The 21,756-nt window shown below is 39.7% G+C and overlaps 1 protein-coding gene and 1 pseudogene across 1 annotated transcript in view; one reads left to right on the plus strand and one right to left on the minus strand.

Moving 5' to 3' along the window:
- Window positions 1-3,037: 3,037 nt before the first annotated feature.
- On the minus strand, window positions 3,038-4,462 carry LOC102287166 (Krueppel-like factor 4 pseudogene; annotated as a pseudogene).
- EDA2R (ectodysplasin A2 receptor) overlaps window positions 4,057-21,756 on the plus strand; it is a 115,222-nt gene continuing 97,522 nt past the window's right edge. Inside the window, exon 1 of the mRNA XM_070365528.1 lies at window positions 4,057-4,188. The gene's annotated coding sequence lies outside the window, so the exon portion shown is untranslated. The remainder of the gene's footprint in view (window positions 4,189-21,756) is intronic.

Here is a 21,756-nt window from a genome sequence, read left to right on the forward strand (position 1 = left end):
AAGAAACAAAGGGAGAAAAATCAAATCAATAAAATTAGAAATGAAAATGGAGAGATCACAACTGACAAAACAAAAATACAAAGGATCACTGTCTTTTGTATATATCCTTTGTATATACAAAGAGACTACTATCAGCAATTATATGCCAATGAAATGAACAACATGGAAGAAATGGACCAATTCGTAGAAAAGTACAACTTTCCAAAATTGAACCAGGAAAAAATAGAAAATCTTAACAGACCCATCACAAGCACAGAAATTGAAACTGTAATCAGAAATCTTCCAGCAAACAAAGCACAGGTCCAGACAGCTTCACAGCTGAATTCTACCAAAAATTTAGACAAGAGCTAACACCTATCCTGCTCAAACTCTTCCAGAAAATTGCAGAGGAAGGTAAACTTTCAACCTCATTCAATGAGGCCACCATCACCCTAAGACCAAAACCTGACAAAGTTGCCACAAAAAAATAAAACTACAGGGCAATATCACTTATGAATATAGATGCAAAAATCCTTAACAAAATTCTAGCAATCAGACTCTAACAACACATTAAAAAGATAATGCACCATGACCAAGTGTGCTTTATCCCAGGAATGCAAGGGTTCGTCAATATCCGCAAATCAATCAATGTAATACACCACATTAACAAATTGAAAAATAAAAGCCATATGATTATCTCAATAGATGCAGAGAAAGCCATTGACAAAATTCAACATCCATTTATGAAAAAACTCTCCAGAAAACAGAAATAGAAGGAACATACCTCAACATAATAAAATCTATATATGACAAACCCACAGCAAACATTATTCTCAATGGTGAAAAATTCAAAGCATTTCCCCTAAAGTCAGGAACAAGACAAAGGTGCCCACTCTCACCACTACTATTCAACATAGTTTTGGAAGTTTGCCAAAGCAATCAGAGTAGAAAAAGGAATAAAAGGAATCCAAATTGGAAAAGAAGTAAAATTCTTAGTGTTTTCAGATGACATGATCCTCTACATAGAAAACCCTAAAGACTCCACCAGAAAATTACTAGTGCTAATCAATGAATGTAGTAAGGTTGCAGGATATAAAATCAACACAAAGAAATCCCTTGCATTCCTATACACTAATAATGAAAAAATAGAAAGAGAAATTAAGGAAACAATTCCATTCACCATTGCAACGAACAGAATAAAATACTTAGGAATATATCTAGCTAAAGAAACTAAAGACCTATATATAGAAAACTCTAAAACACTGGTGAAAGAAATCAAAGAGGACACTAATAGATGGAATAATATACCATGTTCATGGATCGGAAGAATCAATATAGTGAAAATGAGTATACTACCCAAAGCAATCTATAGATTCAATGTAATCCCTATCAAGCTACCAATGATATTTTTCACATAGCTAGAACAATAATTTCACAATTTGTATGAAAATACAAAAAACCTTGAATAGCCAAAGCAATCTTGAGAAAGAAGAATGGAAATGGAGGAGTCAACCTACCTGACTTCAGGCTCTACTACAAAGCCACAGTCTTCAAGACAGTATGGTACTGGCACAAAGACAGAAATATAGATCAATGGAACAAAATAGAAAGCCCAGAGATAAATCCATGCCCCTGTGGACACCTTATCTTTGACAAAGGAGACAAGAATATACAATGGAGAAAAGACAATCTAACAAGTGGTGCTGGGAAAACTGGTCAACCACTTGTAAAAGAATGAAACTAGAACACTCTCTAACACCATACACAAAAATAAACTCAAAAGGGATTAAAGATCTAAACGTAAGACCAGAAACTATAAAACTCCTAGAGGAGAACATAGGCAAAACACTCTCCAACATACATCACAGCAGGATCCTCTATGACACACCTCCCAGAGTATTGGAAATAAAAGCAAAAATAAACAAATAGGACCTAATTAGAATTAAAAGCTTCTGCACAACGAAGGAAACTATAAGCAAGATGAAAAGACAGCCTTCAGAATGGAAGAAAATAATAGCAAATGAAGCAACTGACAAACAACTAATCTCAAAAATATACAAGCAACTCCTATAGCTCAATTCCAGAAAAATAAATGACCCAATCAAAAAAATGTGCCCAAGAACTAAACAGACATTTCTCCAAAGAAGACATACAGATGGCTAACAAACACATGAGTGATGGCTAACATCACTCATTCTTAGAGAAATGAAAATCAAAACCACAATGATGTACCATCTTAACATCAGTCAGAATGGCTGCTATCCAAAAGTCTACAAGCAATAAGTGCTGGAGAGGGTGTGGAGAAAAGGGAACCCTCTTACACTGTTGGTGGGAATGCAAACTAGTATAACCACTATGGAGAACCGTGTGGAGATTCCTTAAAAAACTGGAAATAGAACTTCCTTATGACCCAGCAATTCCACTGCTGGGCATACACACCATGGAAACCAGAAATGAAAGAGACACGTGTACCCCAATGTTCATCGCAGCACTGTTTATAATAGCCAGGACATGAAAGCAACCTAGATGTCTATCAGCAGACGAATGGATAAGAAAGCTGTGGTACATATACACAATGGAGTATTACTCAGCCATTAAAAAAATACATTTGAATCAGTTCTAATGAGGTGGATGAAACTGGAGCCTATTATACAGAGTGAAGTAAGCCAGAAAGAAAAATACCAATACAATATACTAACACATATATATGGAATTTAGAAAGATGGTAATGATAACCCTGTATGCGAGACAGCAAAAGAGACACAGATGTATAGAACAGTCTTTTGGACTCTGTGGGAGAGGGAGAGGGTGGGACGATTTGTGGGAATTTCACTGAAACATGTATAATATCATATAATAAATGAATCGCCAGTCCAGGTTCGATACAGGATGCTTGGGGCTGGTGCGCTGGGATGACCTGGAGGGATGGTACACGGAGGGATGTGGAAGGGGTGTTCAGGATGAGGAACACGTATACGCCCATGGCAGATTCATGTTGTGTGTGGCAGATCCAATACAGTATTGTAAAGTAATTAGCCTCCAATTAAAATAATTTAAATTAAAAAATAAATAAATGAAAGCACCTCTTCATGTGTAAAGTGAGGTAGTCTGACCTTGAGAATGCCCCGTCCCATTCTGGCACTGGAAGGGGTCATGCCAGGTGTGTTTGCAGTAGTGCCTGGTCAGTTCATCTGAGTGAGCAAACTTCCACCCACAGCCATCCAAGTTACAGTGGTAAGGTACCTCACCTGTGTGGGTGTGGAGGTATGCCTTGAGATGAAAACTCTTCATGTAGGTTTTGCTGTAGCCTGTGTAATCACAAGTGTGAGTGGCCATAGTTTTCTGGGGCCACAACCTTCTCCCCTTCTTTGGCTTGGACTCTTCCAGCATGCAGGAACTGGGTGGTATGAGTTCTTGGTAATGGAGCAGTGGGACTTGTGACTGCATCTTGTCAGGCAGAAAGGAAGGGAGGTTGGGCCTGGGGTGGGGATGGAAGCCTGCGGGGATGGGGAAAGGAGCCATAGGACAGGATGACAGTCTCTGCTGCTCAGCAGCTCCTGGGCACCCAGGGTCAGGGTAGTCCTGCTGGGGAGCTGCCACCCCAGGGGAAAGTCATGCACATATGATTGGTGGCCATTGCTGAGAGGGGGTCCAAGCAGGAGGAGATAGTCTCCTGCTTGACCTTAGGGCACATACACAGTGGCCCACTGCCATAGGGCACCGCCACCACCACCAGGTGGCTACCATCCGAACTGCTTTTGCTAACACTGATGACTGACGGGCTGCCCTACTCACTGCCAGGAACACTTAGTGATGCCTTCAACACAAACGTGCCCATCAACCTGCCAACCTGGTGACTACAGCTGCTGTGGCAGAAGGTACACTGGGTTCAATTTGGGCTGTGGGAGCTCGCTGCCAGAGAGGCTCATGTTGCTGATGTTTGCCAGGTTGAAGGGAGTGTTGGAGGGGGTGCACACTTAGCACCATAGAGGAGGCTGCCACTGGAGCTGCCTGGTGCCGTATCTGTCCTGATTTGATAGCTGAAGCTTCAGGTGGAGGGAACACTGTCAGAACTGCTACTCATTGGGGAGGACAAGGATAATGCTGATGAGGAAACCATGATGGCCACTGACTCCTGATGGGACAACGAGTTGGAGAGGATAAAGTCTAGGTCCTGGAAATCACCAAACTCCTCCATCTCCCTCCAAGGTAGGAGAGCCACATTGCTGCTGCCACAAGCCCCAGTGATTCTGCCACTCTCCAGACCGGTGGCCACAGTCACTGCCGCCAGGTAGTAGGGGAGGCCAGGAAGCACCAGGGGAAGTCAATTCACATAGGAGAGCTCCTGTTGTCAGTGGCTATTTGGGGCACCTGCTAGACGCAGTGTCTTCGCCCTTCCTGCTGGGCTGGACTTGAATGTGGAGAAGGATAGGAGCAGCGTGTCACTGACAGCCGTGTCAGACTCATCAAGTGTCTGCCTCATTAATGTGGGGGTCCCAAAAGCCCTTGGAAGTCTGAAGCAGTTGGGGGTACCTGAACCCCAAAGTCAACAAAGAGGAAAAGAAGACAGAAATGAAGCCAAAACCAAAAACCCCCAATTGCCCAAGATCCTTCTTCCTTGGGTTAAATATAAAAGCCTTTTAAAAAGTTCCTTTGTGTACAAAAGTTCTTAGAAAAGTTGTAAACTCGTAACCATAGACAAGCAGCAAGGCAAGTGAGTAGGTCTGGTGGGCAAGCTGTGCCGTCTTCAACTCAGCGGTATCCCCCGCCACTTTTGCCATCATCTCGGCCATCACCATGGGCACTGGGGCTGTGATGGGCAGGCTGTGATGCCAGGTGAGACTGGCCATGGCATCATGGATCCATGGACGGGGTGGTGGTGTGGGGCGTGGGGTATGGGCGGCTGCACCAGGCACCTGCAACCATGGGTGCTGGCCGATGGCAGGTGGCTGGGTGGGGTTGGGGGGGCGGTGATTGAGGGGCAGGGAGGGGCACTTGGCGGCTCCTGCCTCCAGGGGCCACAGCATCTGCGATCTGCACACTTACAGCTGCTGTGCCTCTCTCAGGGAACTACCAGGCTTTTTTTGATGTCGTTGGAAAATTTTTTATTACAGTTTTGATTTCCATGTTTGTAATTGGTCTGGTCATATTTTCTTTTTCTTCCTGGTTCAGTTTTGAAAGGTTATACTTGTCTAAGAATTTGTCCATTCTTCCACGTTATTCATTTTATTGCCATATAGTTGCTCTCTTATTATGCTTTGTATTTTTGTGTTGTCTGTTGTAACTTCTTTTCCATTTCTAATTTTACTGAGTCTTCTCGCTCTTTTTCTTGATAAGTCTGACTTATGGTTTGTCAGTTTTGTTCATATTCTCAATGAACCAGCTTTTAGTTTTATTGATTTTTTCTATAGTCTCCTTCACTTCTTATTCATTTATTTCTACTCTGATTTTGGATTTTGTAACCCAAGAAAATAGCCTGTCACTATTTCCATTGTTTCTCCATCTATTTCCCATGAAGTGATGGGACCAGATGCCATGATCTTCCTTTTTTGAATGTTGAGTTTTAAGCTAGCTTTTTCATGCTCCTCTCTCACTTTCATCAAGATGCTTTTTAATTCCTCTGCATTTTATGCCATAATGGTGGTGTCATCTGTATATCTGAGGTTATTGATATTTCTCTGGCAACCTTGATTTCTGCTTGTGATTCATCCAGCTTGGCATTTCACATGATCCTGTTACCATTTAATTTTTGTTTTGGGGATTTTTTGGTCAGTCTTTTATGTGTTTTCTGTCTAGAGAAGTTCCTTTAGCATTTGGTGAGGAGCTGGTTCGGTAGTGCTGCTTTGCTTGTCTCTAAAGCTTTTATGTCTCCTTCATATCTGAATAAGATCCTTGCTGGATAGAGTAATCTTGAATGTAGGTTTTTCCCTCTCATCACCTTAAGTATGTCCTGCCATTTTCTTCTCTCCTGAAGGGTTTCTGTTGAAAGGTCATCTGTTAGCCTTACGGCGATCCCCTTGTATGTTATTTTTGCTTTTCCCTTGCTGCTTTTAATATTTGTTCTTCGTGTTGAACTTTGTTACTTTGATTAATAAGTGTTTTGGCATATTTCTCCTTGATTTTGCCCTGTATGGAACTCTCTGGGCTTCCTGCACTTGGGTGGCTATTTCTTTTCCCATTTTAGGGAATTTTTGACTATAATCTCCTCAAATATTTTTTCATGTCCTTTTTTGTCTCTTCTGAGATACCTATGATTCAAATGTTGGGGCTCTTAAACTTGTCCTAGAGGTCTCTGATGAATCTGTCCTCATTTCTTTTCATTCTTTTTTCTTTATTCTTCTCTGCTTCAGTTATTTCCACCATTCAATCTTCCAGCTCACTTACCCATTCTTCTTCAGTTACTCCACTGTTGGTTCCCTCTAGTATATTTTTAATCTCAATATGGCATTGTTCATGGTTGACCGTTTATTCTTTAATTATTCTATGTCGTTTTTAAACATTTCTTCCATTTTCTTGATCCATGTGTTCAGTCTATTTATCCATGGCTCCATTTTGTTTTGAGGGTTTTGGATCATCTTTACTATGATTATTTGGAATTCTCTTTCATACAGATTCCCTATTTCCTCCTCACGTGCTTGGTCTGGTAGGTTTATACCTTGTTCCTTCACCTGCTGCATAATTTTCTGTCTTCATTTTGTTTAGTTTACTTTGCTTGGGGTCCCCTTTCTGCAGACTGGAAGGTTGTAGTTCTTAATTGTGGAGTCTGCCTCTGGTGTGTGGAGTTGTAACAGTGCCTTGTGAAGGTTTCCTGGTTGAGAGATTTTGCCTGTGGATGGAGCTGGATCTCATCTCTCTGAATGGCAGAGCCATATCCAGTATTAAGTTTTGGGATGTCTGTTGATTTGGTATGGCTTTGTGCAGCCTGTCTGCTAATGTGCAATGCTGCTTTTCTGGTTTTTTTTAATATATTTATTTTTTAATTGAAGAATAATTGCTTTACAGAATTTTGTTGTTAATACCAAAAATCAGCATGAGTCAACCATAGGTATACATATGTCTCCTCCCTCTTGAAACTCACTTCCATCTCCCTCCTCATCCCACCCCTCTATGTTGTTACAGTGCCCCGTTTGAGTTCCCTGAGTCATAGAGCAAATTCCCATTGGATATCTCCTTTACATATGGTAATGTACATTTCCAAGTTGCTCTCTTCATCCATCTCACCCTCTCCTTCCTCCTCCCCCTGCTGTGTCCATAAATCTGTTCTCTATGTCTGTTTCTCTGTTGCTGCCCTACAAATAAATTCATCAGTACCATCTTTCTAGATTCCACATATATGCGTTAGAATATGATATTTATCTTTCTCTTTCTGACTTACTTCACTCTGTATGGGCTTTCCTGATGGCTCAGCTGATAAAGAATCTGGCCACAATGCAGGAGACCTGGGTTTGATCCCTGGGTTAGGAAGATCCCCTGGAGAAGGAAACAGCTACCCACTCCAGTTTTCTGGCCTGGAAAATTTCATGGACAGAGGAGACTGGCAGCCTAGTCCACGGGTCGCAAAGAATAGGATATGCTGAGCGACTTTCACTTTCAACTTTTCACTCTGTATAAAAGGCTCTAGGTTCATCCACCTCATTTCTACTGCTGCTGCTAAGTCGCTTCAGTCGTGTCCGACTCTGCGACCCCATACACGGCAGCCCACCAGGCTCCCCTGTCCCTGGGATTCTCCAGGCAAGAACACTGGAGTGGGTTGCCATTTCCTTCTCCAATGCATGAAAGTGAAAAGTGAAAGTGAAGTCACTCAGTCATGTCTGACTCTTAGCGACCCCATGGACTTCAGCCCACCAGGCTCCTCTGTCCATGGGACTCTCCAGGCAAAAGTACTGGAGTGGGGTGCCATTGCCTTCTCCAATCCACCTCATTAGAATTGACTCAAATGCATTCCTTTTTGTGGCTGAGCAATATTCCTTATATATATGTGCCACAGCTTCTTTATCCATTCATCTGTCAATGAATATCTAGGTTGCTTCCATGTTCTAGCTATTGTAAATAGTGCAGCAATGACTATTGGACTACTGGTGTCCTTTTCGTTTTTGGTTTCCTCAGAGTATATGCCTGGTAGTGGGATAGCTGAATCATATGGTGATTTTATTCCTGGTTTTTTAAGGAATCTTCATACTGTCTTCCATAGTGATTGTATCAATTTACATTCCCATCAACAGTGCAAGAGTGTTCCATTTTCTCCACACCCTTTCCAGCATTTACTGTTTGTAGACTTTTTGATGATGGCCATTCTGACTAGATATAAGAGACCAAGGGAACATTTCATGCACAAATGGACACAATAAAGGATAGAAATGGTATGGACCTAACAGAAGCAGAAGATATTAAGAAGCAGTGGCAAGAATACACAGAAGAACTATACAGAAAATATCTCCATGACCCAGATAACCACTATGGTGTGATCACTCACCAGGATCCAAACATCCTGGAATTTGAAGTCAAGTGGGCCTTAGGAAGCATCACTACAAACAAAGCTAGTGGAGGTGATGGAATTCCAGTTGAGCTATTTCAAATCCTGGAAGATGATGCTGTGAAAGTGCTGCACTCAATATGCCAGCAAATTTGGAAAACTCAGCAGTGGCCACAGGACTGGAAAAGGTCGGTTTTCATTCCAATCCCAAATAAAGGCAGTGCCAAAGAATGTTAAAACTACTGCACAATTGCACTCATCTCATACACTAGCAAAGTAATGCTCAAAATTCTCTAAGCCAGGCTTCAATAGTATGTAAACCGTGAAATTCCAGATGTTTAAGCTGGAGTTAGAAAAGGCAGAGAAACCAGAAATCAAATTTCCGACATCCACTGGATCATTGAAAAAGCAAGAGAGTTCAAGAAAACATTTACTTCTGCTTTATTGACTAAGCCAAAGCCTTTGACTGTGTGGATCACAACAAACTGTGAAAAATTCTTGAAGACATGGAAATATCAGACCACCTTACCTACTTCCTGAGAAATCTGTATACAGGTCAAGAAGCAACAGTTAGAACCAGACATGGAACAACAGACTGGTTCCAAATCGGGAAAGGAGTATGTCAGGGCTGTATATTTTCACCCTGCTTATTTAACCTATATGCAGAGTACATCATGCGAAATGCTGGACTGGATGAAGCATGAGCTGGAATCAAGATTGCCAGGAGAAATATCAATAACCTCAGATATGCAGATGGTACCACCCTTATGGCAGAAAGTGAAGAGCAACTAAAGAGGCTCTTGATGAAAGTGAAAGAGGAGAGTGAAAAACCTGGCTGAAAACTAAACATTCAAAAATCTAAGATCATGGCATCTGGTCCCATCACTTCATGGTAAATAGATGGGAAAACAAGGGAAACCATGATAGACTTTATTTTGGGGGTTCCAAAATCACTACAGATGGTGACTGCAGTCATGAAATTAAAAGATGCTAGCTCCTTGGAAGAAAAGCTATGACTAACCTAGACAGCGTATTAAAATGCAGAGACATTACTTTGCCAACAAAGTTCCATCTAGTCAAAGCTATGCTTTTTCCAGTAGTCATGTATGGATGTGAGAGTTGTTCCATAAAGAAAGGCAAGCACTGAAGAATTGATGCTTTTGAACTGTGGTATTGAAGACTGCTGAGAGTCCCTTGGACTGCAAGGAGATCAAACCAATCAATTCTAAAGGAAATCAGTCCTGAATAATTGGAAGGACTGATGCTGAAGGGGAAGCTCCAATACTTTGACCACCTGATGCAGATAACTGACTCATTGGAAAAGACCCTGATGCTGGGAAAAATTGAAGACAGGAACAGAAGGGGACGACAGAGGATCAGTTGGTTGCATGGCATCACTGATTTGATGGACATGTGTTTGATCAAGCTGCAGGGGTTGGTGATGGATAGGGAAGCCTGGCATGCTACAGTCCATGGGATCACAGAGTCAGACATTACTGAGCTGCTAAACTGAACTGATTCTACTCGTGTGAGGTGATATCTCATTGTAGTTTTGATTTGCATTTCTCTAATAATGAGCAATGTTGAGTATTTTTCCATCTGATTGTTAGCCATTTGTATGTCTTCTTTGGAGAAATGTCTAAGTCTTCTTCCCAGTTTTTGACTGGGTTGTTTGCTTTTCAGGTATTGACTTCTATGAGTTGCTTGCATATTTTGGAAGTTAATCCTTTGTCAGCTGTTTCATTTGCTATTAATTTATCCCATTAAGGGTGTTGCCTTTTTACCTTGTTTATAGTTTCTTTTGCTGTGCAAAAGCTTTTAAGTTAATTAGGTCCCACTTGTTTATTTTTTTTTTTTAATTTCCATTACTCTGGTGGGTCATAGAGCATCTTGCTTTGATTTATGTCATTAAATATTCTGCCTATATTTTCCTCTAAGAGTTTTATAGTTTCTGGTCTTACATTTAGGTCTTTAATCCATTTTGAATTTATCTTTGTGAATGGTGTTAGAAAGTGTTCTAATTTCATTCTTTTTACATGTAGTTGTCCAGTTTTCCCAACACCACTTTTTGAAGATGCTGTCTTTGGCCCATTGATGGGTCTTGACTCTTTTGTCAAAAATAAGGTACCCATAGGTGCATGGGTTTATCTCTTAGCTATCTTGTTCCAAGTTCTATATTTCTGTTTTGTGCCAGTACTATACTGTCTTGATGAGTATATCTTTGTAGTATAGTCTTAAGTCAAGAAGGATGATATCTCCAGCTCCATTTTTCTTTCTTAAGACTGAGTTAGCTATTCAGGGTCATTTTTGTTTCCATATGAATTGTGAAATTTTTGGTTCTAATTCTGTGAAAAATGCCATTGGTAATTTGATAGAGATCTCATTGAATCTGTGGACTGCATTTGGTTGTATAGTTGTTTTCATGGTATTGATTATCCCAACCCAGGAACATGGAATACCTCTCCATCTGTTTATGTTGTCTTTGATTTCTTTCATCAGTGTCTTATAATTTTCTGTATATAGTTCTTTTGTCTCCTTAGTTAGGTTTTTCTTAGATTATTCTCTTTGTTGCAATAGTGAATGGGATTCATTGTTTAATTTCTCTTTCTGATTTTTCATTGTTACTAAATAGGAGTGAAAATGATGTATGTGTATTAATTTTGTATTCTTTGACTTTGCTAAATTCACTGATTAACTCTAGTAATTTTCTGATACTATCTTTAGCATTTTCTATGTATAGTATCACGTCATCTGCAAACAGTGAGAGTTTTACATCTTCTTTTCCAATCTACATTCCTTTATTTCTTTTTCTTCTTTGATTGCCATAGCTAGGACTTCCAAAGCTATGTTGAATAATAGTGGTGAGAGTGGACACACTTGTCTTGTTCCTAATCTTAGGGCAAATGCTTTCAATTTTTCACCATTGAGAATAATATTTGCTGTGGTCTTAATATATATGCCTTTACTGTGTTGAGGCAGGTTCCTTCTATGCCCATTTTTGAAGAGTTTTGATTATAAATGGGTGCTAAATTTTGTCATAGGATTTTCTGAATCTACTGAGATTATTATATGGTTTTTACCTTTCAATTTGTTAATATGGGGTATCATATGGATTTGCATATATTGAAAAATCCTTGCATCCCTGGGATAAACCAGACTTGATCCTGGTGTATGAGCTTTTTAATGTGTTGCTGAATTCTATTTGCTAGAATTTTGTTCAGGATTTTTCCATCTATGTTCATCTGTAATATTGGCCTGTAATATTCTTTTCGGTTGTCTTTGCCTGGTTTTGGTATCAGGTGATGGTGGCCTTGTAGAACAAGTTTAGAAGTGTTCCTACCTCTGCAGTTTTTTTAAAGAGGTATAGAAGGATAGACATTAGCTCTTTTCTAAATATTTGATAGAATTCACCTGTGAAGCCATCCGACCTTGGGCTTTTGTTTTGGGGGAGATTTTTTTTTTTTTTTAAATCATAGTTTTGGTTTCAGTGCTTGTAATTGGAGTTGTCCATAATTTCTATTTCTTCCTGGATCAGTCTTGGAAGATTGAAATTTTCTAAGACTCTGTCCATTTCTTCCAGATTGTTAATTTTGTTGGCATTTAGTTGCTCATAATAGGCTTTTATAATTCTTTGTATTTCTGCATTGCCTGCTGTAACCTCTCCTTTTTAATTTCTAATTTTACTGATTTGATTCTTCTCTCATTTTTTCTTGATGAGTCTGGCTAAAGGTTTACCAATTTTATTTTCTCAAAGAACCAGCTTTTAGTTTTTATTAATCTTTACTAGTTTCTTTCATTTCTTTATCATTTATTTCTCTTCTGAACTTTATGATTTATTTCCTTCTGCTAACTTTGAGAATTTTTGTTCTTTTTCCATTTGTTTTAGGTGTAAAGTTAGGTTGTATATTCAATGTTTTTCTTGTTTCTTGAGGTAGGATTGTATTGCTATAAACTTCCTTCTTAGAAATGCTTTTGCTGAATTGAATAGGTTGACTTGTTGCGTGTTCACTGCATCTATGTCTAGGAATTATTTTATTTCACTTCTGGTTGCCTTCAGTAATGTGTTCATTATTTAGAAATGTATTGTTTAATCTCCATATGTTTTTATTTTTTACAGGTTTTTCTTGTAATTGAGATCTACTCTCATAGCATTGTTGTCAGAAATGATACTTGATATAATATCAGTTTTACTGATTAAAAAATTTACTGAAGTTTTATTTGTGACCCAAGATGTGGTCTATTCTGGAGAATGTTTCCTGTGCACATGTGAAGAAATTGTATTCTTCTGAATTTAGATGGAATGTCCTGAAGATATCAATGATATTTCTGGTCTAATGTGCCCTTTAAGGCTTTTGTTTCCTTATTAAAGTTCTGTTTTGATGATCAGTTCACTGGTGTAAGCAAGATGTTAAAGTCTTCTACTATTAATGTGTTACTGTCAATTTCTCCTTTTATAACCTGTTAGTATTTTCTTATGTATTGAGGTGCTCTTATGTTGGGTGCATAGATATCTACATTTGTTATGTCTTCCTCTTGGATTGATCCCTTGATCACTATGTGGTGTCTTCCCTTATCTCTTGTACTATTCTTTATTTTAAGGTTATTTTGTCTGATATGAGGGTTGATACTCCAGCTTTCTTTTGATTTCCATTTCAGTTCAGTTCAGTTCCGTCACTCAGTCGTGTCCGACTCTTTGGGACCCCATGAATTTCAGCACGCCAGGCCTCCCTGTCCATCACCAACTCCCAGAGTTCACCCAAACCCACGTCCATTGAGTTGGTGATGACATCCAGCCATCTCATCCTCTGTCATCCCCTTTTCCTCCTGCCCCCAATCCCTCCCAGCATCAGAGTCTTTTCCAATGAGTCAACACTTCACATGAGGTGGCCACAGTACTGGAGTTTCAGCTTTAGCCTCATTCCTTCCAAAGAAATCCCAGGGCTGATCTCCTTCAGAATGGACTGGTTGGATCTCCTTGAAGTCTATGGGACTCTCAAGAGTCTTCTCCAACACCACAGTTCAAAAGCATCAATTCTTCGGCACTCAGCTTTCCTCACAGTCCAACTCTCACATCCATACATGACTACTGGAAAAACCATAGCCTTGACTAGACAGACCTTTGTTGGCAAAGTAATGTCTCTGCTTTTTAATATGCTATCTAGGTTGGTCATAAAATTTGCATAGTATATATTTTCCCATCCTCTCAGTTTCAGTCTATATGTGTCTTTAGGTCTGAAGTGGGTTTTTGTAAACAGCATATATATGGGTCTTGTTTTGGTATCTGTTCAGCCAATCTGTGTCTTTTGGTTGGAGTATTTAATCCATTTACATTTAAAGTAATTATCGGGGGAGGGAAGGCACCAAGATGGCGGAGGAGTAGGACGCGGAAAACACTTTCTCCCCCACAAATTCATCAAAAGAGCATTTAAACGTCAAGTAAATTCCACAAAACAACTTCTGAATGCCGGCAGAGGACATCAGGCACCCAGAAAAGCAACCCAACTCCTTGAAAGGAGGTAGGAAAAAATATTAAAGACAATAAAAGAGACAAAAGAGGGAGGGACGGAGTTCCGTCCCAGGAAGGGAGTCTTAAAAAGAGAGAAGTTTCCAAACACCAGGAAACCTTCTCACTGCCGAATCCGTGCCGAGCTTTGGAAGCACAGAGGGCAACATAACAGGGAGAAAAAATAAATAAACAATTAAAACTCGCAGATTGCGAGCCCTACGGTAACTCCCCCAGTGGAGAAGCAGCGCAGACGCCTGCATCTGCCATTAGCAAGCGGGGGCTGGGCAGGGAGGCGCGGCGCGGGCTGCATCGCTGAGAGTAAGAATCTGGCCTGAATACCCCTGAGCACTATCTGAGCGAAATAATTTAGGCTAGCAAACCAGACTGTGGGATATCTACCATGCGAAAAGCCAGCCCTAACCTAAGACACCGCCAGCCCGCGCACGGAACAAAGGACTAAACAGAGATAGCCGGCTGCAGACCTTCCCCCTCCGATGACAGGCAGCCAGAGCCGGAAGGGGGCAATCGCAGCCCCAGAGAGACATTATCTATAAAATTGGCTTCTTTGCTAATTAAAACTTATTGGGGGTCTGGACGGTCAACATCTGCCTGAGAAGGTGCGCCGGTTTTACACCCAGATAACCGAGTGGCAGGGAGGCGATAAGTCGCAGCATTGGCGCTCACCAAACACCTCATCACCTGAGCTGCTCGGACCTGGGAAGAGCACAAAACGCAGGCCCAACTGAGTCTCCGCCTCTGAGGACTACCTGAGTGCCTGAACCTGAGAGGCTTGGACCTGGGAGGTGCATGCAACCCAGGGTCAGCCTCGGATTGTTCCCGGCGGAACAACCTAGAGCCTGAGCAGTGTGGGCAGGGAGGCTACACGCACCGTGAGCGGGGGGCAGACCCAGTGTGGCTGAGGCACTGCGAGCGCACGCCAGTGTCATTTGTTTGCAGCATCCCTCCCTCCCTCCCCACAGCGCGACTGAACAAAGAGAAGAAATACAGCTCCACCCACCAGAACACCGACACAAGCTTCCCTAACCAGGAAACCTTGACAAGCCACCTCTACATACCCACACACAGCGAGGAAACGCCACAATAAAGAGAACTCCACAAACTGCCAGAATACAGAAAGGACTCCCAAACTCAGCAATTGAAACAAGATGAAGAGACAGAGGAATACCCAGCAGATAAAGGAACAGGATAAATGCCCACCAAACCAAACAAAAGAGGAAGAGATAGGGAATCTACCTGATAAAGAATTCCAAATAATGATAGTGAAATTGATCCAAAATATTGAAATTAAAATGGAATCACAGATAAATAGCCTGGAGACAAGGATTGAGAAGATGCAAGAAAGGTTTAACAAGGACCTAGAAGAAATAAAAAAGAGTCAATATATAATGAATAATGCAATAAATGAAATTAAAAACACTCTGGAGGCAACAAAATAGTAGAATAACAGAGGCAGAAGATAGGATTAGTGAATTAGAAGATAGAATGGTAGAAATAAATGAATCAGAGAGGATAAAAGAAAAACGAATTAAAAGAAATGAGGACAATTTCAGAGACCTCCAGGACAATATTAAACGCTACAACATTGAATCATAATGGGTTCCAGAAGAAGAAGACAAAAGAAAGACCATGAGAAAATACTTGAGCAGATAATAGTTGAAAACTTCCCTAAATGGGGAAGGAAATAATCACCCAAGTCCAAGAAACCCAGAGAGTCCCAAACAGGATAAACCCAAGGAGAAACACCCCAAGACACATATTAATCAAATTAACAAAGATCAAACACAAAGAACAAATATTAAAAGCAGCAAGGGAAAAACAACAAATAACACACAAGGGAATTCCCATAAGGATAACAGCTGATCTTTCAATAGAAACTCTTCAAGCCAGGAGGGAATGGCAAGACATACTTAAAGTGATGAAAGAAAATAACCTACAGCCCAGATTATTGTACCCAGCAAGGATCTCATTCAAGTATGAAGGAGAAATCAAAAGCTTTTCAGACAAGCAAAAGCTGAGAGAATTCTGCACCACCAAACCAGCTCTCCAACAAATACTAAAGGATATTCTCTAGACAGGAAACACAAAAATGGTGTATAAACTCGAACCCAAAACAATAAAGTAAATGGCAACGGGATCATACTTATCAGTAATTACCTTAAACGTAAATGGGTTGAATGCCCCAACCAAAAGACAAAGACTGGCTGAACGGATACAAAAACAAGACCCCTACATATGTTGTCTACAAGAGACCCACCTCAAAACAGGGGACATATACAGACTGAAAGTGAAGGGCTGGAAAAAGATTTTCCATGCAAATAGGGACCAAAAGAAAGCAGGAGTCACAATACTTGTATCAGATAAATTAGACTTTAAAACAAAGGCTGTGAAAAGAGACAAAGAAGGTCACTACATAATGATCAAAGGATCAATCCAAGAAGAAGATATAACAATTATAAATATATATCCACCCAACATGGGAGCACCGCAGTATGTAAGACAAATGCTAACAAGTATGAAAGGAGAAATTAACAACAACACAATAATAGTGGGAGACTTTAATACCCCACTCACACCTATGGATAGATCAACTAAACAGAAAATTAACAAGGGAAAAAAAAAAAAAAAAAAAAACAAAGAGTTAGATATGACTGAAGTGACTCAGCATGATTAGAATCTGTGAGGTCAGTCAGAGTTTCTCTTCGATGATGGTGATGAAGCAGTATGTCCTGAAACTGATTATTGGACCAGAAACACACTTAATGAAGTCCTTCTTGGGGTCTATTGCCTTTTTTCATCATGAAGGGTAGTCAGAGAGTTTGTACAACTCAGCTCATCACTCATCATTATAATATGTACCAGAGAGTTTCACCCAAATAATGTTAGCTACCATGATGTGAAATTAGATATGAAATAAATAGTGCCACCACAAAAAAAAAAAAAAAATTAAATTAAATTAAATTAAACATAAAAAAAAAAAAACACACAGGCAGCTTGGACATTAAGGCTTCCATGTATATATTTTAGGGATTATAATTCACTTTAAATCCATAACTAGTACAATGGCTAAAATAAAAATACTGACAATATGCAGATGTTAGTAAAAGTGCAAAAAAAAAAAATAAAGTAATTTTGATGTATATATCCCTATTGCCATTTTCTTAATAGTTTGGGGTTGGTTTTTGTAGATCTTTTTCTTCAGTAGTGTTTCCTGACTATGTAAGTCCCATTAGAGTTTGTTATAAAGCTGCTTTGATGGTACTAAATTCTCTTAATTTTTGTTTGTCTGTAAAGCTTTTGATTTCTCCATCAGTATTGTAAGAGATCCATGTCAGATAGAGTAATCTTGGTAGCAGATTCTTTCCTTTCAGTACTTGAAATATATCCTGCCATTCCCTTCTGGCCGGCAGAGTTTCTGCAGAAAGATCAGTTGTTAAACATAATGTGTTTCCCTTGTATGTTACTTGTTGCTTTTCCCTTGCTGCTTTCAATATTCTTTCTTTGTGTTTAATCTTTGTTAGTTTGATTTTTATGTGTTTCTCTTTTTATTTATCCTGTATCTGACTCTTTGTGCCTCTTGGACCTGACTGACTATTTCCTTTCCCATTTCGGGGAAATTTTCAACTATAATACCTTCAAAAATTTTCTCATACACTTTATTTTTCCCTTCTTCTTCTGGGACCCCAATAAGTCAAATGTTGGTGCATTTAATATCGTCCCAGAGATCTCTGATGCTATCCTCAGTTCCTTTAATTCTTTTTACTTTATTCTGCTCCTTAGCAGTAATTGCTACCATTTTACCTTCCATCTCACTGATCCTTTCTTCTGCCTCAGATATTCTTCTATTGATTTCTTCTGGAGTATTTTTGTTTTGCTGGAGAAGGAAATGGCAAACCACTCTTGTATTCTTGCCTTGAGAACCCCCTGAACAGTATGAAAAGGCAAAAAGGTATGTAACTGAAAGATGAACTCTCCAGGTCAGTAGTTGCCCAATATACTACAGGAGAAGAGTGGAGAAATAGCTCCAGAAAGAATGAAGAGCCTGAGCCAAAGCAAAACAACACCCATTTGTGGATTTGACTTGTGATGGAAGTAAAGTCTGTAGAGAACAATACTGCATAGAAACCTGGAATGTTAAGTCCATAAATCAAGGTAAATTGGAAGTGGTCAAACAGTAGATGGCAAGAGTGAACATCGACATTTTAGGACTCAGTGAACTAAAATGCACTGGAATGAACAAATTTAACTCAGATGACCATAATATCTACTACTGTTGGAAGGAATCCCTTAGAATAAATGGAGTAGGCCTCATAGTAAACAAAACACTCTGAAATGCAGTACTTGTGTGCAATGTTTAAAACGACAGAATGATCTCTGTTTGTTTCAAAGGCAAACCATTCTATATCACAGTAATTTTTCAAATCTATGCCTGAAATGCAAATGCTCAAGAAGCTGAAGTCAAATCATTCTATGACCACCTACAAGAACTTCTAGAACTAACACCCCCCCCCCAAAAAAAAAAAAAAATCGTTTTCATCATAGGTGACTGGAATGCAAAGGTAGAAAGTCAAGAGATACCTGGAGTAACAGGCAAGTTTGGCCTTGGAGTACAAAATGAAGCAGGGAAAAGGCTAACTGAGTTTTGCCAAGAGAACGCACTTGTCATTGCAAACACTCTCTTCCAACAACACAAGAGATGACTCTACTCATGGACATCACCAGATAGCCAATACCAAAATCAGATTGATTATATTCTTTGCAGGTAAAGATGGAGAAACTCTATACAGACAGAAAAACAAGACTAGGAGCTGACTGTGGCTCAGTTCTTGAACTCCTTATTGCCAAAATCAGACTTAAATTTATGAAAGTAGGGAAAACCACTTGACCATTCAGGTATGACCTAAATCAAAGCCCTTATGATTATACAATGCAAGTGACAAATAGATTCTAGGGACTAGAATTCTAGACAGAGTGCCTAAAGAACTATGTACAAAGGTTCCTAAAGAACTATGTACAGAGGTTCATCACATTGTACAGGAGTCTGTTATCAAAACCATCCCCAAGAAAAAGAAATGCAAAAAGCCAATATAGTTGCCTGAGGAGGCATTACAAATAGCTGAGAAAAGAAGAGAAGCTAAAGGCAAAGAGAAAAAGAAAGATATACCCATTTAAATGTGAAGTCCCAAAGAATAGCAAGGAGAGATAAGAAAGCCTTCCTAAGTTATCAATACAAAGAAATAGAGGAAAACAAAAAATGGGAAAGACTAGAGATCTCTTCAAAAAAAATTAGAGATACCAAGGGAATATTTCATGCAAAGATGGGCACAATAAATGAAGGAAACTGTATGGACCTAACAGAAGCTGAAGATATTAAGAAGAGGTGGCAAGAATACATGGAAGAACTATGTAAAAAAGATCTTAATGACCCAGATAACCATGATGGTGTTATCATTCACCTAGATTCAGATATCTTGGAATGTGAAGTCAAGTGGGTCTTAGGAAGAATCACTATGAACAAAGCTAGTGTAGGTGATGGAACTCCAGTTGAGCACTTTCAAATCCTGAAAGATGATGCTGTGAAAGTGCTGCACTCAATATGCCAGCAAATTTGGAAAACACAGCAGTGGCCACAGGATTGGAAAAGGTCAGTTTTCATTCCAATCCCAAAGAAAGGCAATGCAAAAGAATGCTCAAACTACCACACAATTGCACTCATCTCACACGCTAGTAAAGTAATGATTAAAATTCTCCAAGCCAGGCTTCAGCAATATGTGAACCGTGAACAGATGTTCAAGCTGGTTTCAGAAAACGCAGAGGAACCAGAGATCAAATTGCCAACATTCGCTGGATCATCAAAAAAGCAAGACAGTTCCAGAAAAAGCATCTCTGTCTGCTTTATTGACTATGCCAAAACCTTTGACTGTGTGGATCACAATAAATTGTGGAAAATTCTGAAAGAGATGGCAATACCAGACCACCTGACCTGCCTCTTGAGAAACCTATGTGCAGGTCAGGAAGTAACAGTTAGAACTGGACATGGAACAACAGACTGGTTCCATATAGGAAAAGGAAGACGTCAAGGCTGTATATTGTCACCCTCCTTATTTAACTTATATGCAGAGTACATCATGAGAAACGCTGGGCTGGAAGAAGCACAAGCTGGAATCAAATTGCCGGGAGAAATATCAATAACCTCACATATGCAGATGACACCACCCTTATGGCAGAGAGTGAAGGGGAACTAAAAAGCCTCTTGATGACAGTGAAAGTGGAGAGTGAAAAAGTTGGCTTAAAGCTCAACATTCAGAAAACTAAGATCATGGCATCTGGCCCCATCACTTCAAGGAAATAGATGGGGAAACAGTGGAAACAGTGTCAGACTTTATTTTGGGGAGCTCCAAAATCACTGCAGATGGGGATTGCAGCCATGAAATTAAAAGACGCTTACTCCTTGGAAGAAAAGTTATGACCAACCTAGATAGAATATTCAAAAGCAGAGACATTACTTTGCCAACAAAGGTCCATCTAGTCAAGGCTATGGTTTTCCCAGTGGTCATGTTTGGATGTGAGAGTTGGACTGTGAAGAAGGCTGAGCGCCGAAGAATTGATGCTTTTGAACTGTGGTGTTGCAGAAGACTCTTGAGAGTCCCTTGGCCTGCATGGAGATCCAACCAGTCCATTCCGAAGGAGATCAGCCCTGGGATTTCTTTGGAAGGAATGATGCTAAAGCTGAAACTCCAGTACTTTGGCCACCTCATGTGAAGTGTTGACTCATTGGAAAAGACCCTTATGCTGGGAGGGATTGGGGGCAGGAGGAGAAGGGGACGACACAGGATGAAATGGCTGGATGGCATCACTGACTAGATTGACGTGAGTTTGAGTGAACTCCAGGAGTTGGTGATGGACAGGGAGGCCTGGCGTGCTGCAATTCATGGGGTCCCAAAGAGTCGGATACGACTGAGCGACTGAAGTGAACTGATGGAGGTACCTTAAAAAAATTAAAAATATAACTACTATATTCTATGGTAATCCCACTCCTGGGCATTTATCTGGAGAAAACCATAATTGAAAAATAAATATGCACCTGAAAGTTCATTGCAGCACTATTTACAATATCCAGGACATGAAAGCAATCTAAATGTACATCAACAGAGGAATGGATAAAAGAAAATGTTGTAATATCAGTGATAAAAAGAATGAAATAACATTGTTTATAGTTACATGGGTGGACCTAGAGACTGTCATACTGAGTGACATGTTCAGACAGAAAAATATCACATGATATTGCTTATATGTGGAATCTAAACAAAGGGAACAAATTAACTTATCTACAAAATCAAAATAGAGTTACAGATTTAGAAATGAACTTATGGTTACCAGGGTTTAATGAGGTTGGCGGGGAGGGAGAGATAAACTGGGAAATTGTGATTGACATATGTACACTGCTATATATATAGTAGATAACTAATAAGAACCTACTGAATAGTACAGGGAACTCTACTCAATACTCTGTAATATCCTATATGGGAAAAGAATTTTTAAAATAGTGGATATATGTAAATACATAGCTAATTCACTTTGCTGTACAGCAGAAACTAATCCAACATTGCATATCAACTATATTCCATTAAAATTAATTTTAAAAAGGCAAAATAATCAGTTGCAATTATCACTATTTTGAAAAAATATATATTTAGTATGCCCAAAACCACATACATGATTCTCTACCTCCATAAAACAGCTTCTCTGCCAGTCTTCTCAACTAAATAAATGTTGTCAC

Source organism: Bos mutus, chromosome X (assembly GCF_027580195.1).
Source record: "Bos mutus isolate GX-2022 chromosome X, NWIPB_WYAK_1.1, whole genome shotgun sequence".
NCBI classification, from domain to species: Eukaryota; Metazoa; Chordata; class Mammalia; order Artiodactyla; family Bovidae; genus Bos; species Bos mutus.